Source organism: Ranitomeya variabilis, chromosome 2 (genome assembly GCF_051348905.1).
Source record: "Ranitomeya variabilis isolate aRanVar5 chromosome 2, aRanVar5.hap1, whole genome shotgun sequence".
In the NCBI taxonomy this organism is placed as follows: Eukaryota; Metazoa; Chordata; class Amphibia; order Anura; family Dendrobatidae; genus Ranitomeya; species Ranitomeya variabilis.
The window spans coordinates 946774481-946794387 of record NC_135233.1 but is presented as its reverse complement, the minus strand read 5'-3'; the positions used below and the strand labels follow the sequence as shown (position 1 = coordinate 946794387).

At 42.2% G+C, this 19907-nt stretch overlaps 2 protein-coding genes across 2 annotated transcripts in view; one reads left to right on the top strand and one right to left on the bottom strand.

Moving 5' to 3' along the window:
* P2RY13 (purinergic receptor P2Y13) overlaps positions 1 to 2730 on the bottom strand; it is a 29795-nt gene extending 27065 nt beyond the window's left edge. Inside the window, exon 1 of the mRNA XM_077290759.1 lies at positions 2643 to 2730. The gene's annotated coding sequence lies outside the window, so the exon portion shown is untranslated. The remainder of the gene's footprint in view (positions 1 to 2642) is intronic.
* Positions 1 to 19907, top strand: part of MED12L (mediator complex subunit 12L) — a 995158-nt gene that overhangs the window by 507483 nt on the left and 467768 nt on the right. The window lies entirely within an intron of this gene.

Below are 19907 nucleotides of genomic sequence, written 5' to 3'. Positions count from 1 at the left end.
GTGCTGTGCTGAGCCTGCGGCCGTGACTGCAGAACTGTGTGCTTCATCCGCGGCCTTGATTACTGAGCTGCATTTTTCATCACCTGGGCCGTGAACTTGCTCCCGAACAGCATCTCGTACCAGGAGACCACGTGGTGAAGGACCCAGAGGATTCATCATCATACAGAGACAGTGTATTTCCTACCTACGAGACCGGATTGGAGACTTCTCGCGCCGCCTGTGGCGCCACGGAGGGATCTTCCGGCCGCCTTCTTCCAGGACCCTAAGACTGATAAGTTGAACCATTTTTTTCCCCCTTATTGTTCTTCCCTGCACCCGTGAATCCATATTTTTACCCCCCTGCTTTCACTCATATACTCCCTGTGCGGAGAGACACTGCTACCCCTATAGTTTTGATAAAATATACTTGTTAACCCCTGTTCTGCCTCTTGTTTGTCATTGCATCCTACGCACCTGCTAGTAACCTACACTCACAAGAGCGTATATTCTTTCAATGACCATGTTCACACATTCAGTATTGTGTCAGTATTTTACATCAGTATGTGTAAGCCAAAACCACGTGAGAAACAATCTGAGGAAAAGTATAATATAAACACGTCACCACTTCTGTATTTATCACCCACTCCTGGTTTTGGCTTTCAAATACTGATGTAACACACTGACCAGATACTGAGCGTGTAAATGTGGCCACACAAGAGAATTGGGCTAATTGTGCAAGTCACACTCTGGTCAGAGTGTGATCATAGTGTGATCCAATTTTCTCTTTGAGGAGAAGATGGAGAAAAAAATGTCTCCATCTTCTCCATTCTATTAGTTTGTGGAAACTGGACTGCACTCCGTTGTCATCTGAATGCAATCTACTGGGTTCCACGCACTCATTAAAGGTAAGGTACCGCATTTGTAGATCATTAATAAATCACTGTAATGTAGCATAACATGCTGCTATAACCAAGTTTTAAATGCATGTGAAACAGATTTCGTGTGTTATATGTGTTTAAAGAAGGAACTGGGGGCTGACATCTTGGTTTTGCAGCAGTAGCAGGGCACTAACAGTGTCATTTTACAGCACCCCATGGACATAGGAGATAATAGACCGGCGCTGACCCTATCTTTAACATTGGAGAGGTGTTAGCAGTGAGCTGGGCACGCCTCTGTGGGCTGCACAACTCACTGCTGTAGGTGTGACTAGCAGCCATTTTACTATAGCCCAGTGCTCTCTGCCCAGCAACACTTACTCCCTATCACAGGAGCTCCATTCACTCCATTAAGCTGCATCCACAGCCTGCAGAGAGGAGGTGACACCTGACACCTGTCTCTGCCATACAATGTATCTCTCCCCTCCCTCCACAATGCCTGGCCATTCACTGCAGACCTGGAGCTCCTTCTTATCTTACTGAGGGATGAGTCACAGACAGCTCTGCACAGACAATGCTGCTCCATACATAAACACCACATAAACTATGGATGCAGTAACTGCTGGTGATAGATCACAGGGCAGTCACACACAAAATGGCTCTGCCCTGTGATGCTGCTCTTCATTCTGCCCCAGGGATATTAGACCACCCAAAAGGGGAGGGAAATGCTGATGTCAGCAGTTACTGCCCAGATTTTCCAGCTAACAGTAAAGCTGGTAAGTCTTACTATAGTAAAACGGTCTAAAACGGAAAATGCTCCCCCTAGTGGTCAATATATATATTTGTAAGAAAATATATAATATTTTTCATATAGAAATGTTTGCAAACAGTGCAAACATTGCATTAATACATTTTATTTACTATTTTAAGCTTAATTTCACAAAAAAAAAAACTACAAGAAAACTGGTGGCACCTTCCCTTTAACTTGCATGGACGAGTTTGATCCAAATATTGGTTCAAACGCGATCATGTTGCAACCGGCTCTGTCCAAGGAAAAATCAGAGATGCAGGACCCCATGGCATAACTCTGCTCCAGGCGCAATCCAATGTTTTGTCGCATTCCACTAGGACTGAAAATACTTTCACGTGCACGAAATGTATTCCGATTTGTATTACTTCTTTTCCATCAGGTTTCTGCGTCAATGTGCTTTTAGAAAGAATATACTACAAATATTAAATCGTCCATATTTTCTACATTATGCTTTTGAGCAATCATGAATTTTCTCATAAAATCCAAGCAGCTCTACACTAATGGTTTTACACATGTACCTTTACTACATTGACATTTATTTTGCTTGGTAATGTACTGTGCCTATTTGCTTATTTCTAAAATGACAAATACACCGTTCTGCAGACAACATTTTGGCTAAATATGACAATAAACGTTTTGACTGTATACCTTTCAACCACCTACAATTCAAATCACTGGCAGCCACAAGAAAATATAAAAAATAGATTTTGAGTTGTAAGGAAAAATTCAATGAACAACAATAAAACAGGTCTGCAATAGAGGAATTCATACAAAAGAGGAATTCATAGACAGGTGAATGGATAGTACAAGATCAGATCGCGAAAAATATTAGTTTTTGCCATTATATATATATATATATATATATATATATACATATATATGATCTGTATTTACTTGCAACATAGTCACACATATGCCAGCATTGCCAGTCCTTACAGTTTGTACCCAAATATTATTATGTAAAATCAGTTGCTTACCTATAATTGCAGAAAAAGCCGGACCTTCCTCATTGCCCCATAACATATTTCATGTGTAGATTTTACTAGAGCTACATTTCAGTATTATCTTGTGTGGTTGTGCCTTCCTGGCTTGTAAAATACATGTATTCACTGCACTCTTGTTACACTTCTCTATTTCAATGCTTCCTATTTTAAAAGTGCTATCAACACATTAATATGTTTTTGTCAAGATTCGAATCCAGCAGCTCTTGTGCACCAGCTCTTCCCTCTGAGCTATTCAGTTCGATGGACAGTTCCTTTCTAAGGGCTCATACTCATTTGCGAGAAAAACGGACGAGTTCAATCCGAGAAAAAATTGGAATGCACTCTGACCAATGTTATTCAATGGGTTACATATCATCTGCGATTTATTCCTCAGCTGAAATCAGACTGAGAAAAAAAATCGCAGAATGCTGCGATTTGCTGCGTATCTCGGATGAGACTCGCCAATGCAAGTCAATGGATGCAGGAAAAAAATGCACAGCACTCACACCAAGCGAGTGCTGTCTGTTTTTTGCTCACCGGTATCCTTTAAAGAGCCGGTAATTCATGTGCGGTGTGCAGAAAAGTCATACTGACAGGTTAGAATAGAATAGATAGAATAGAAATATACACATAGAATCCATATATACAGTTAGGTCCAGAAATATTTGGACAGAGACAACATTTTTCTCATTTTGGTTATAGACATTACCACAATTTAATTTTAAACAAAACAATTCAGATGCAGTTGAAGTTCAGACTTTCAGCTTTCATTTGAGGGTATCCACATTAAAATTGGATGAAGGTTTTAGGAGTTTCAGCTCCTTAACATGTGCCACCCTGTTTTTTTAATGGACCAAAAGTAATTGGACAGATTCAATAATTTTAAATAAAATGTTCATTTCTAGTACTTGGTTGAAAACCCTTTGTTGGCAATGACTGCCTGAAGTCTTGAACTCATGGACATCACCAGACGCTGTGTTTCCTCCTTTTTGATGCTCTGCCAGGCCTTCACTGCGGTGGTTTTCAGTTGCTGTTTGTTTGTGGGCCTTTCTGTCTGAAGTTTAGTCTTTAACAAGTGAAATGCATGCTCAATTGGGTTGAGATCAGGTGACTGACTTGGCCATTCAAGAATATTCCACTTCTTTGCTTTAATAGACTCCTGGGTTGCTTTGGCTTCATGTTTTGGTCATTGTCCATCTGTAGTATGAAACGACGACCAATCAGTTTTGCTGCATTTGGCTGGATCTGAGCACACAGTATGGCTCTGAATACCTCAGAATTCATTTGGCTGCTTCTGTCCTGTGTCACATCATCAATAAACACTAGTCACCCAGTGCCACTGGCAGCCATGCATGGCCAAGCCATCACACTGCCTCCACCGTGTTTTACAGATGATGTGGTATGCTTTGGATCATGAGCTGTACCAAGCCTTCGCCATACTTTTCTCTTTCCATCATTCTGGTAGAGGTTGATCTTGGTTTCATCTGTCCAAAGAATGTTCTTCCTGAACTGTGCTGGCTTTTTTAGATGTTTTTTAGCCAAGTCCAGTCTAGCCTTTTTATTCTTGACACTTATGAGTGGCTTGCACCGTGCAGTGAACCCTCTGTATTTACTTTCATGCCGTCTTCTCTTTATAGTAGATTTGGATATTGATGCGCCTACCTCCTGGAGAGTGTTCTTCACTTGGTTGGCTGTTGTGAAGGGGTTTCTCTTCACCATGGAGGTTATTCTGCGATCACCCACCACTGTTGTCTTCCGTGGGCGCCCAGGTCTTTTGGCATTCATGAGTTCACCAGTGCTTTCTTTCCTTCTCAGGATGTACCAAACTGTACATTTTGCCACTCCGAATATTGTAGCAATTTCTCGGATGGGTTTTTTCTCTGTTTTCACAGCTTAAGAATGGCTTGTTTCACCTTCATGGAGAGCACTTTTGACCGCATGTTTACTTCATAGGAAAACCTTCCAAATGCAAGCACCACACCTCAAATCAACTCCAGGCCTTTTATCTGCTTAGTTGAGAATGACATAATGAAGGGATTGCCCACACCTGTCCATGAAATAGCCTTGGAGTCAATTGTCCAATTACTTTTGGTCCCTTGAAAAAACAGGGTGGCACAGGTTAAGGAGCTGAAACTCCTAAACTCTTCATCCAATTTTAATATGGATACCCTCAAATGAAAGCTGAAAGTCTGAACTTCAACTGCATCTGAATTGTTTTGTTTAAAATTAAATTGTGGTAATGTCTATAACCAAAATGAGAAAAATGTTGTCTCTGTCCAAATATTTCTGGACCTAACTGTATGTGTATATATATATATATATATATATATATTATATATATATATATATATATATATATATATATATATATATATGTATAAATACATATTAGTAACACACACACACACATATATATATATATATATATATATATATATATATATATATATATATATATTTATATTGCACAGAAAGATAGCTAGAAGAAAAGTCGGTAATTTATTTGTCGACAAGTCGACAGGATAGAAAAGATGGATTACATACAGTAAATACATATAGGATATGTATATATATATAGATGTCAGTGAGAAATACAATTAGTACAGTGTGTGAAAATTACTGAACATGTATTTAATTAATAAAAGATTATTTTACGGAAAAAAATGGCGTGGGCTCCCGTGCAATTTTTGCAACCAGCAGAGGGAAAGCCAGTGACTGGGGGCAGATGTTTATAGCCAGGGAAGGGGGTAATACCCATGGAGCTTCCCTGGCTATTAGAATTAGCTCACAACTGTATACTTAGCCTTTACTGGCTATTAAAATGGGGGACCCCAAAAAAATGATGTGGGTCCTCCTATAATTAATAACCAGCAAAGGCTATGCAGACAGCTGTGGGCTGATATTATTAGCATAGGAATGGGCCATGGATATTGGCTCCCCTGGCTAAAAACCTCAGCACTCAGCCGCCAAAGAAAAGGCGCATCTAATTTTCAGTTCATCTGAAAATCACAGGCTGACCTGCGCTGAACTCTGGAGCATGGGATAATTAACTGGCATTTTCCCATGCTCCAGAGTCCAGCGCAGGTCAGGCTCGGAGGGAGCACAGCATCAGTGACGTCAGTGCTAGTCTCTGAAGCAGCGCTGCAGCATCTCATTCATTCAGTGGTTTACAGCCGGGGCGGTCGCATCTTGGCACCGTCCTGCTTGTAAACTGTATATATCCCAGATATGAAACAATGCCGGACAGGTATGGGATATTGTTGCTTTTTTATTTTATGTTTATTACAGGAGATCAAGCGCATCGCATGGATTAGGAGTAACAATAAAATGGGAAAACTGTGTTGTGTTTTATTTCATTAAAAGTGGAAGATAGCCGTAGGCACTACTATAAATTGTGGTGCACAAGTAGGTGCCCAAACCGTACTTATGTTGTGGATAAACTTGGCACACACGTGGTCAAAATGAAAGTGAGATTTAATTGAAAGAGAGTACATACAATATTGACGTTTAGGTCTCAGGTTAGACCTTCATCAATGTACCTCTCAGAATATTTCACAGATTGACGTTCTAATAGGAGATTAATCCCTCTGCTTGTGGCTGGTACAGCTATAGATAGCAGGCTACACTTGGCGCCGGTGCTGTGCTATGCGGACGCGGCATCCACCGCATCCACCACACTCAGGACGAGCGGTGGATGCCGCGTCCGCATAGCACAGCACCGGCGCCAAGTGTAGCCTGCTATCTATAGCTGTACCAGCCACAAGCAGAGGGATTAATCTCCTATTAGAACGTCAATCTGTGAAATATTCTGAGAGGTACATTGATGAAGGTCTAACCTGAGACAGAAACGTCAATATTGTATGTACTCTCTTTCAATTAAATCTCACTTTCATTTTGACCACGTGTGTGCCAAGTTTATCCACAACATTATTTCATTAAAGGACTTTATTCTGGCTGTGTCTTTATTTAACATGTACCAACTGTAGGATTAGTAATGGATACGTGTCTTATTGACACCTCTCCATTACAAAGCCTTGGGCTTGATGTCACCTTACAATACAAAGGCTAAGTATACAGTTGTGAGATGATATTAATAGAATGGAAAGCTCCATGGGTATTACCCTTTTCCCAGGCTATAAACATCAGCCCCCAGTCGCTGTCTTTCCCTCTGCTGGTTGCAAAAATTGCGTGGGAGCCCACGCCATTTTTTCAGAAAAATAATCTTTTATTAATTAAATACATGTCCAGTAATATGCACACACTCTCTACTAATTGTATTTGTCACTGACATCTATATCTCTACCTATTCATATTCACTGTATGTAATCCATCTCTTCTATCCTGTCGGCTACTACAGTGAATTTACAGAACCCGACAGATGTATTACCGGCTTTCCTTAAAGCTATCTCTCTATGCAATATAAATACATACACATACTATATATATATATATATATATATATATATATATATATATAATGTGCAGCAAAGAAAAAAAAAAAGGAAGATAGCACTCACCGGTCCTTAAAACTTCATCCTTTATTCAAACTTTAAAATGTCATGGCCAGAGAAACAGGTTGCTGGGATGTGCGAGCTGGTGTAAGACGATGGCCATTTCGCCACTTAGTGCTTCAACGGGTCTATCGATAGACCCGTTGAAGTGCTAAGTGGCGCGAAACGGCCGTCGTCTTACACCAGCTCGCACATCCCAGCAACCTGTTTCTCTGGCCATGACATTTTAAAGTTTGAATAAAGGATGAAGTTTTAAGGACCGGTGAGTGCTATCTGCATTTTTCTTCTTTGCTGCATACACCCTGTTTTTGCATGAGCACCCGGAGTCCATAGAGGCGGTCTCTATCCGGAAAGCACTCCATTCAGCATATGGTTGTCTGGCCCCACAGCAGTGCCGCTATATTTTTCTTTTTTGCATATATATATGTGTGTGTGTCACTACCATATATATATATGTATTATATGTGTATATACAGTGGGGAAAAAAGTATTTAGTCAGTCAGCAATAGTGCAAGTTCCACCACTTAAAAAGATGAGAGGCGTCTGTAATTTACCTCATAGGTAGACCTCAAATATGGGAGACAAACTGAGAAAAAAAAATCCAGAAAATCACATTGTCTGTTTTTTTAACATTTAATTTGCATATTATGGTGGAAAATAAGTATTTGGTCAGAAACAAAATTTCATCTCAATACTTTGTAATATAGCCTTTGTTGGCAATGACAGAGGTCAAACGTTTTCTGTAAGTCTTCACAAGGTTGCCACACACTGTTGTTGGTATGTTGGCCCATTCCTCCATGCAGATCTCCTCTAGAGCAGTGATGTTTTTGGCTTTTCGCTTGGCAACACGGACTTTCAACTCCCTCCAAAGGTTTTCTATAGGGTTGAGATCTGGAGACTGGCTAGGCCACTCCAGGACCTTGAAATGCTTCTTACGAAGCCACTCCTTCGTTGCCCTGGCGGTGTGCTTTGGATCATTGTCATGTTGAAAGACCCAGCCACGTTTCATCTTCAATGCCCTTGCTGATGGAATGAGGTTTGCACTCAAAATCTCACGATACATGGCCCCATTCATACTTTCATGTACCCGGATCAGTCGTCCTGGCCCCTTTGCAGAGAAACAGCCCCAAAGCATGATGTTTCCACCACCATCCTTTACAGTAGGTATGGTGTTTGATGGATGCAACTCAGTATTCTTTTAACTCCAAACACGACAAGTTGTGTTTCTACCAAACAGTTCCAGTTTGGTTTCATCAGACCATAGGACATTCTCCCAAAACTCCTCTGGATCATCCAAATACTCTCTAGCAAACTTCAGACGGGCCCAGACATGTACTGGCTTAAGCAGTGGGACACGTCTGGCACTGCAGGATCTGAGTCCATGGTGGCGTAGTGTGTTACTTATGGTAGGCCTTGTTACATTGGTCCCAGCTCTCTGCAGTTCATTCACTAGGTCCCCCCGCGTGGTTCTGGGATTTTTGCTCACCATTCTTGTGATCATTCTGACCCCACGGGGTGGGATTTTGCGTGGAGCCCCAGATCGAGGGAGATTATCAGTGGTCTTGTATGCCTTCCATTTTCTAATTATTGCTCCCACTGTTGATTTCTTCACTCCAAGCTGGTTGGCTATTGCAGATTCAGTCTTCCCAGCCTGGTGCCGGGCTACAATTTTGTTTCTGGTGTCCTTTGACAGCTCTTTGGTCTTCACCATAGTGGAGTTTGGAGTCAGACTGTTTGAGGGTGTGCACAGGTGTCTTTTTATACTGATAACAAGTTTAAACAGGTGCCATTACTACAGGTAATGAGTGCAGGAAAGAGGAGATTCTTAAAGAAGAAGTTACAGGTCTGTGAGAGCCAGAAATCTTGATTGTTTGTTTCTGACCAAATACTTATTTTCCACCATAAAATGCAAATAAAATGATAAAAAAACAGACAATGTGATTTTCTGGATTTTTTTTTCTCAGTTTGTCTCCCATAGTTGAGGTCTACCTATGATGTAAATTACAGACGCCTCTCATCTTTTTAAGTGGTGGAACTTGCACTATTGCTGACTGACTAAATACTTTTTTGCCCCACTGTATCTATTCTGTCTATTCTAACCTGTCTGTGTGATTTCACTGTACACACACAGGAAATGCCGGCTTTTCTTCTATCTATCTATCTATCTATCTATCTATCTATCTATCTATCTATCTATCTATCTATCTAATATATATATATATATATATATATATATATATATATATATACAGGTCCTTCTCAAAAAATTAGCATATAGTGTTAAATTTCATTATTTACCATAATGTAATGATTACAATTAAACTTTCATATATTATAGATTCATTATCCACCAACTGAAATTTGTCAGGTCTTTTATTGTTTTAATACTGATGATTTTGGCCTACAACTCCTGATAACCCAAAAAACCTGTCTCAATAAATTAGCATATCAAGAAAAGGTTCTCTAAACGACCTATTACCCTAATCTTCTGAATCAACTAATTAACTCTAAACACATGCAAAAGATACCTGAGGCTTTTAAAAACTCCCTGCCTGGTTCATTACTCAAAACCCCCATCATGGGTAAGACTAGCGACCTGACAGATGTCAAGAAGGCCATCATTGACACCCTCAAGCAAGAGGGTAAGACCCAGAAATAAATTTCTCAACAAATAGGCTGTTCCCAGAGTGCTGTATCAAGGCACCTCAATGGTAAGTCTGTTGGAAGGAAACAATGTGGCAGAAAACGCTGTACAACGAGAAGAGGTGACCGGACCCTGAGGAAGATTGTGGAGAAGGACCGATTCCAGACCTTGGGGAACCTGAGGAAGCAGTGGACTGAGTCTGGTGTGGAAACATCCAGAGCCACCGTGCACAGGCGTGTGCAGGAAATGGGCTACAGGTGCCGCATTCCCCAGGTAAAGCCACTTTTGAACCATAAACAGCGGCAGAAGCGCCTGACCTGGGCTACAGAGAAGCAGCACTGGACTGTTGCTAAGTGGTCCCAAGTACTTTTTTCTGATGAAAGCAAATTTTGCATGTCATTCGGAAATCAAGGTGCCAGAGTCTGGAGGAAGACTGGGGAGAAGGAAATGCCAAAATGCCTGAAGTCCAGTGTCAAGTACCCACAGTCAGTGGTGTGGGGTGCCATGTCAGCTGCTGGTGTTGGTCCACTGTGTTTCATCAAGGGCAGGGTCAATGCAGCTAGCTATCAGGAGATTTTGGAGCACTTCATGCTTCCTGGCACCTGCTCACAGTGCCAAAACCACTGGTAAATGGTTTACTGACCATGGTATTACTGTGCTCAATTGGCCTGCCAACTCTCCTGACCTGAACCCCATAGAGAATCTGTGGGATATTGTGAAGAGAAAGTTGAGAGACGCAAGACCCAACACTCTGGATGAGCTTAAGGCCGCTATTGAAGCATCCTGGGCCTCCATAACATCTCAGCAGTGTCACAGGCTGATTGCCTCCATGCCACGCCGCATTGAAGCAGTCATTTCTGCCAAAGGATTCCTGACAAAGTATTGAGTGCATAACTGAACATTATTATTTGATGTTTTTTTTGTTTGTTATTAAAAAACACTTTTATTTGATTGGACGGGTGAAATATGCTAATTTATTGAGACAGGTTTTTTGGGTTATCAGGAGTTGTAGGCCAAAATCATCAGTATTAAAACAATAAAAGACCTGACAAATTTCAGTTGGTGGATAATGAATCTATAATATATGAAAGTTTAATTGTAATCATTACATTATGGTAAATAATGAAATTTAACACTATATGCTAATTTTTTGAGAAGGACCTGTATATATATCTGTGTGTGTTTTGACGAATATTTCCTTTCAAAACGATGTGCAAATGACATAGAGAACTGCTGTATGTAAAAGCAATAGGATAGCAATTGCAATGCACTCGGATGTAAATTGGATGCTAGGTGTGAAAATCGCATTGTACTCGCATGACACTCGTCCGTTTTTTTAGTCCAGATTAAGGAACGCTTTTTTCTCACATATGGGTATGAGCCCTAAATCAGATACTAGTACCTGTGATGTTCCTGATGTCACTAACTTGAGTTCCTGAGGTCTTCACCCCAAGTTCCTGATCGGCTCACCCTGTGATCTCCTGATTGAGCAACTTACTTAAACCTAGCACTGCACTTCCTTCATTGCAAGATTATTTTGTTAAGGACTGACCTGAGTTGGAGTAGTGCTATTGCAACCACTAGGAGTAGCACTGACAGGTAGCATCATCAGGATATAGCTAGAGGTTGGTACACAGAGTAGCAGTGTAGTTGGAAGGATAAGCAGGAATGGTAGTCAGTATTTAGCCAGAAGTCGGTACACGGAGGAGCAGTAGGATCTTGAGGATAAGTAGGAATTGTAGTCGGGATATAGTCAGAGATAAGTACATGGAGCAGCAGTATAGTTGGGAGAACAAACAAGTAAAGTAGACAATATATAGACAGATATTGGTACATGGAGCAGCAGTAAAATCTTGAGTATAAGCAGCAGGTGGGAAGAAACTAGACTAAAGGCTGGGAGCTCAATATTCTCACAATGAAGGAAGTACAGTGCCAGGTTTAAGTAGGGTGCTTAATCAGGAGATCACAGGGTGAGCCAATCAAGAACTCAGGTTGGAGACATGAGGAACAACACAGGTACTAGTATCTGATTTAGCAAGCTAAATAGCTCAGAGGGAAGAGCTGCCACATGGTGCACAAGAGCTGCTGGGTTTTAATCCTGACAGTTTTATTTTAATTGAATAAGCTGCTAAATATCTTACATTCTGGACAGGCCTAGATAGAGAAATAATGCCCTTGAATTTTTTTAACCCCTTTCTGACATCAGACATACTATTCCGTCTATGTGACCCGGGCCAATTGGACCATGGACTGAATAGTATGTCTCAGCAATCGGCCGCGATCACGATGGGATCGCTGCCAATCGCCGCCAGGTGTCAGCTGATTCTGACAGCTGACACCCGGCACTAGGTGCCAGGAGTGGTCACAAACCTATAATGACCCGACCTAAAAAACTAAACCACTAGTTAACCCCTTTAGTGAACACCATAAAATAAAGAAAGGCAAAAAAAGTTATAGCTCTTAGGATAAAGGGATGCAAAAATAATTATTTTTTATATAAAATAGTTTTTATTGTATAAAAGCGCCAAAACATAAAAAAAAATGTGGTATTGCTGTAATCGTACTAACCTGAAGAATAAAACTGCCTTATCAATTTTACTACACATGGAATGGTATGAGCGCCCCCCCCAAAAGAAATTCATGAATTGCTGATTTTTATTCATTCTGCCTACCAAAAATCTGAATAGAATGTGATTACAAAAATGTCATGTGCCTGGAAATGGTATCAATAAAAATGTCAACTTCTCCCACAAAAAATGAGACCTCGCATGACTCTGTCGGCCAAAATATGAGAAAATTATAGCTCTCAAAATATGGTGATGCAAGAACTATTTTTTGCAATAAAAAAGTCTTTTAGTGTGTGACACTAAAAGACCAATACACACGCGAACACAACATCTATCATAATTGCTAAGTAAACTGTAATAAAAAGTAAAAACTTTTACAAATATTTACTTACAAAAATGAAGGATCTTAGTGCATAAACTGGCCAATTCATGTGAGCCCATCAACCGCGACAAGGTGACACTTCTCTGATGGGTCCTATCACAAATAAATGCCTCTCTTTTACTATAAAAGTCTACAGTGTGAATGGGTAACATGCCTCTCCTGGGTTACAAACTTGCACATTGAAGTATGCTGGTAGGATCCAGAGTTGATTATAAACACCCTTGGGCTGATGGGTGGGGTACAGAGTCAGAAAGAAGGAGGTTATAACCTCCAATGGATAACTGTATAAGGCAGCACCCATAGGCAGACTCTGTAGTTTAAGGCAGCACCCCCATAGGCAGATCCTGTAGTATAAGGCAGCACCCCATAGGCAGACCCTGTATTATAAGGCAGCACCCATATAGACAAACCCTGTAGTATAAGGCAGCACCCTCATAGGCAGACCCTGTAGTATAAGGCAGCACCCCCATAGGCAGACCCTGTAGTATAGGGCAGCACCCACATAGGCAGACCCTGTATTATAAGGCACCCCCCATAAAAAAACAGTAAATAAATACACACCTCTCTTCCTCCTTGTTCTCACGGTGCTCCGAGCTCCCGCTCATCTCCTGACAGCGGGCGCTGAGTAGTGACATCATCGCGCCCGCTGTCAGTGTCAGTGTCTGTGACAGACATTCAGATCCTGACAGTGGGATGATGGGAGGAGTGTAGCGCTCCTTCCCTCTTCAATGCAGTCAGCTGTATTGGCTAAATGCCGAAACAGCTGACCTTGCGATGACACAAGGCCCTGCCTGTTCAGGGGCCCCACAGCGGCAGAGATCGATTCTCCCTGCTCTGTTGCAGAATGTAACTGTATAGGCGCGCCGATACAGTTACAGTAGCGTAGCTACGGGTGGGCCCTCTCTGATCATCGGGCCCGAGGCGATGGTCCCCTCTGCCCCCCAGTAGCTACACTACTGTACAGCTCGTTTTATTATTTAAACCAAGTGCTGTTCCAGCCCTGTCTTCGAACAGTTATATAAAATATATTGATAGATATATTACACACTTTCCAGCCAAATGTAGGTGGCACCCTTCATTTTTATTAACTTCATGTTTATGAATCACATCTATTTTATCCACTTCCCAACATGTAAAATTTTTGATTTTTGCATTTCCATTATTTACTCCTTTTTTTCCAAGGGCCATGATTTTTTTTTAATTTCCTGTCCACATAGACATATGAGAGCTTGTTTTTTTTGCAGGACAAGTATCAAGTGTGGTGAAATTGTGAATGCATCCCACCATTCACAATTTTGACATTTTCGAATTAAAAACTAGTAAGCTGCATTTTTAAGGGATGTCTAAAGCTTTCTGCATGGCTTTACCCAACATAACCTTGTTGTATATCCTCTTATTTAAAAAGTCACATGCAGAGACTTTTTGGTGACATGTTATGTGCCTTGTGACAGAACCCATCACTGAGACTTTTTAAGAGAAATAGGAGTACCCAGTTTCTCAGTAAGGCACAATGCAATCATTGAGGTCAGGCCAATTTCTTGCTACATTAGCCACATAGTAGTAAGACCACTGTGTAACGTTTCTTTTTTTCCACTCTAGGAACAGTTGTATTTTCTTGTAAAATTACAGACACCTTTAAAGGGTTGGTCTAGCATCTAAACTGTCCTTTCTAAATATCTATCTTTACAACCAAACCACTTTTGTAATTAGCTTTATTATAAAATGCCCTATACTTCTTCCTATCTAGCTAATTCCTCAAAAATTTTTTTTACTTCACTTCCTGTTACCTTTTGTTTTAGAAGAGTCTCAAACAGATTGGCACAGGAGACCGATAGTAATGAGCGAGCGTGCTCGCCACTGCTCAGTACTCGCCCGAGTATCACTATTTTTGGTGTGCTCGGCGAGCACCGAGTATTTTCGGGATTATTCGGAAGGAGCTCGAGTCTCCGCCCTGCAATTCTGGCACTCTTTAGAGTACCAATGACAGTACAGGGATTGTCAGCCATGCACTGTAATGCCGCAGCTATCTTTGTTGTGGTATTACAGTGATTGGCTGGCCGCACAGCGTCATCTGGTCTCTAAGAGACCTGGCGCCGCCCTGCTCGCCACATTCTGCTCCGGACTTAGTGAATGTAGGGATTCATACACTTGTGATGATACTTTCTGCTATATTTGGTTCACTTTGAAATTATTAATAAAATATATTTTTAATCTATTATACCTGGTTGCTCCTATTTCCTCCTTTCATATATGTCATTTGGAGTGGGTATCTTTTTTGCCTTGTTTTGGATGGGCTACTTATAGCCCTATTTTGATGACATCAATATGTCACTGAGGTTTTTGTGTTATCTACATATCCATATCAGTGCAAGTGAGTCGCCCGCCATGGCCGTGGGGTACCCGGTACCGGGTCTGGTGTTCACAGGGGGATGTCACGGTGGCGACCCGGTCTGTAGCCCTGGGCGCCCATGTAAAAGAAGGGAGAGTCTTTAAAGGGATTTGGTGAATAGAGTTTATGTTCGTGACGCCACCTGTGGTATTCGATCAGTGGGGACCGACGCTGCTTTAAGGGGTCCCCTGGGGTGATGTTATGGCAGCTAGATGGTATAACTTCCCACAGGTAAAGTATGTCCCCAGGGCTCCCGGTGTGTAGATGGAAGATGGTGAATGGTGCAGTAAAGAATGAGGACACAGGTTTGCAGTCTCTTTACCTGGTTTACTGAAGACTTCAGACAGCCACAGTCCAGGGTACCAGATCACAGGGCAGGCAGGGTCCGGCCGGTTTGGAAGCAAATCCAGAGTCCCCTTTACCAGGTGGAGTTAAAAGCCTTCCTCTAACGCGGTGGTGTTGTAGTCCCTTACTGCCTATGGCTTCACATAAAGTCCTCACAGTTCTTCTCTCTGTCCCCCATATAGGATAGGACATAACCCGTATGACTGGTGACTTGAGCCTTTTTACAGGGACTCTAGCACGTCCCGGGCTCTAAAGGTGTCACCGTGCCTCCTGGGTATTAAGGCGGACAGGTAACTTGCAGTTTAGCTGTCCTGCCAGTCTCTGATGTAAGTCGTAGAGTCCTTACAACGTCGGTGCTCCGGCTACCGGTTATCTGCGCCTCAGAGGGAGGCAGCCTGCTGTTAGCTGGTCTCCCCTGATTTTACTCTCCTGTGCTTCGCTCTCCTGCACGCTCACTGAACAATGTTTGGTTTTCTGTATGTCTCTTTCCAGGAGCTGTAGTGCTTCAGACTACACGGCCCCTTCAGACCTTCTGACACTCTATGTCGGTCTGCTCTCTCCTCTGTCTCTCACAGAATCTGAATCTCTCCTTTCCCTCCAAACCACAATATATCTAAGGGAGTCACCTAGAAATTAGGATCAAAAGCTCCCACTTGTGGCCTGGATTGTGAACATATTGTGAGTATGGTGGTTACCTGATAAAAGATATCCTTCATTGCTTACAAACGTAATATCACTCTCCCCGTGGGGAAAGCAATGCTACTGTGACGACCAGGAGCCTGGGGCACCACACAAGGCCTGTAGGCACTGTATGTGCGTACATAGCTCGCACTGCATACCTCCCAAAGCTCCATAACTGTCTGCTGCTGCTTATTTACTATATACCTAGCTGCAGTTTTCCTTTTTTTTTTTTTAAAAAAAATCACCAAAAACTAACAAAAAAATATATACAGTCTGTTATGTCAGACTGAGGCCTGGTGTATCTGTTTACAATCTGTTTAAAAGCCTTGTTCTACTCTTTATTTTATTTTTTATTTTTTTAATTCACCAAAAAGCAAAAAACAAATTAACACAGTCTGTTATGTCAGGCTGAGGCCTGGTGTTTCTGTGTTTGAACAATCGTATTTCCACAGGCATACGTAGAATAGTTCTGTGTGCTAACCTTGTTCAATTTTTTTTTTCTTAAATTCATCAAAAAACAAAAAATAATTTATGCAGTCTGTCAGGCTGAGTCCTGGTGTATCTACGTATGAAAAATCGTATTTTCGCAGACATACGTAGCATAATTCTGTGTGCTAGCCTTGTTCTACTCATTTTTTTTTTTTTAATTCACCAAAAAGCAAAAAACAAATGAACACAGTCTGTTATGTCAGGCTGAGGCCTGGTGTTTCTGTGTTTGAACAATCATATTTCCGCAGGCATACGTAGCATAGTTCTGTGTACTAGCCTTGTTCAATTTTTTTTTCTTAAATTCACCAAAAAACAAAAAAAAAATAATTTATACAGTCTGTCAGGCTGAGTCCTGGTGTATCTGTGTTTGAGAAAACGTATTTCCGCAGGCATGCAAAGCCTAGTTCTGTGTGCTAGCCTTGTTCAATTTTTAGTTTTTTCTTAAATTCACCAAAAAAGCATAAAAATGAATACAGTCTGTTATGTCAGGCTGAGGCCTGGTGTATCTGTGGTGGAAAAATCGTAGCTTCGCAGGCATACTTGGCATAGTTCTGTGTGCTAGCCTTGTTCTACTCTTTCTTTTTTTTAATTGTTTTTTTTTAATTCACCAAAAACATATTTAATACAGTCTGTTATGTCAGGCTGAAGCCTGGTGTATCTGTGGTGGAAAAATAGTATGTCCGCAGGCATACGTAGCATAGTTCTGTGTGCTAGCCTTGTGCTACTCTTTTTTTTGTTTTAGATGAACCAAAAAGCAAAAAAAAAATGAATACAGTCTGTTTTGTCAGGCTGAGGCCTGGTGTTTCTGTCTGTGTTTGAAAAATCATATTTCCACAGGCATACGTAGTATAGTTCTGTGTGCTAGCTTTGTTCAATTTTTTTTTCTTAAATTCACCAAAAAAACAAAAAAAGTATACAGTCTGGTGTATCTCTCGTGGAAAAATCGTAGTTTTGCAGGCATACGTGGCATAGTTCTGTGTGCTAGCCTTGTTCTACTCTCTCTTTTTTTATTTGTTTTTTTAAATTCACCAAAAACCAAAAACATATTTAATACAGTCTGTTATGTCAGGCTGAGGCTTGATGTATCTGTGGTGGAAAAATCGTATTTCCGCAGGCATACATAGCATAGATCTGAGTGCTAGACTTGTGCTACTCTTTTTTTTGGTTTGTTTTAAAATCACCAAAAAGCCAAAAAAAAAATTAATACAGTCTGTTATGTCAGGCTGAGGTCTGGTGTTTCTGTGTTTGAAAAATCGTAGCTTTGTAGGCATACTTATCAGATATAATTTAGCTCCAAATAAATACATTTATGTTGAGGTTTGAAATAGTGCAGTAGTCCATTTAAAATGGGCAAGGGGCAAGGGACGGGGAAGTGGACGTAATGTTGATGGTGCATGCAGAGGACGAGGACGTGGCCAAGCTGAAAGTGGGAAACAACAAAGACCCACATCTTCTCGTTCGACCTTCCTGTCCCAGTTTCTAGGGGACTGCAGCACACCACTATTGAAGCCAGAGCACTGTGAAATGGTTGTTGGTTGGATAGCGGATAATGGTTCCAGTCACTTAGCCACCACTATGTCTTCCACACGGTCAAGTCTGAGTAGCCGTGAGTGTGGCCCAGATATTCCTTACCCTGATCCTCCTTCCTCCCACTATGCTGAGTGCCCTGAGACAACTGATCCCACACTTGGACACTCCGAAGAGCTGTTCAGTTTTCCCTTTCAAGATTCCGAACTCGCGGCTGGTCAGCTTGAAGTGGGGCCAGATGAGATCGCATGTAGCGATGCCCAAAGCTTTGACCAGCCACGGTCACACGAAGGCAATGGTGGGAAAGTGTTACAAGAGGTAGACGATGATGAGACACAATTGCTAGAAAGTCAGGAGGAGGAGCAGGGTGCGGATGTGGAAAACGAGGTGGTGGATGACAGTGTCTGACCCAACCTGGCAGGAGGACATGCAGAGCGAAGACAGCAGCACACATGGGGAAGGAGGCATATCACCCCAACAGGCAGGAAGAAGCAGTGTGGTAACCACAGACAGAAGGCGTGCATCCGTTCCCCATAGCACCAACATGAGGGAAGTTGCCGTTCCAACTGTTAGATGTTCCCGAGTCTGGTTATTTTTTAAAGACTCTGCCGATAACCCCAAACAGGCCATTTGCTCCACCTGCCATGCCCGCATCAGCAGGGGTAGCAAAACTACCAGCCTGACCTTCACCAGGCATATGGCAGCAAAGCACCCGACTTTGTGGGCCGAACCCCAGGCTCCAGGAACACTATCTGTGGGTGACACCGCTGCTTCTTTCACTGTTTGCATAGAAGCCAATCCCCAGTCCACCGTGCATGTGAAGATGCCTCTAGCCCTGCACCTGTTGTTGCCCAGTCAAGCAGCACCATCATCAAGCCCGTCCACGTCCTTGTCCCAGCACAGCCTTCAGTTGTCTATACCCCAGTCATTGGAACACAAGCGGAAATACCCAGCCAATGCCCCACAGGCCACAGTCCTAAATTCTAACATTTCTCTTCTGTTTGCATTCAAAATGTTGCCTTTTAGGCTTGTTGAGATGGAAGCTTTCTGCAACCTGATGGCGGCGGCCGTCCCAAGGTACTCGGTCCCCAGTCGCCACTATTTCTCCCATTGTGCCGTACCGGCATTACACCAGCATTTGTCCCACAATATTACCCATGCCCTTAACAATGCTGTTACTGGGAAAGTTCACCTAACCACGGATATGTGGACATGTGGTTGTGGCCAGGGATATTACATCTCATTGATGGCACACTGGGTTAACATAGTGGAAGCCAGGACCCAGTCGGACCTTGGGAAGGAACAGATCCTCCCCATGCAGAAGATTGCAGGCCCTTCATCAATCAGGGTTGCCCCCACAGTGTACAGCACCTGCACCTCCTCCTCTTCAGCCTCCATCTCTGAAATCAACACATCAGTCAGAAGCTGGAAGCACTGCAGCAATGCCTCAGCCAAGCAGCAACAGGCTGTGCTGAAGCTAATCTGCATAGGTGACAAACCTCACAATGCAGAAGAATTTGTGAACAGCGCTGAAAGAGCAGTCAGATATTTGGATGACACCGCTGAACCTACAGTCAGGCATGGTTGTGTGTGACAATTGCTGGAACCTGGTGGCGGCTCTGAGGCTAGGTGAGCTCACACACGTCCCTTGCTTGGCCCATGTGCTTAACCTCGTGGTTCAACGTTTTCTGAAAAGCTACCCGGAGCTGCTGGATCTGGTAGTG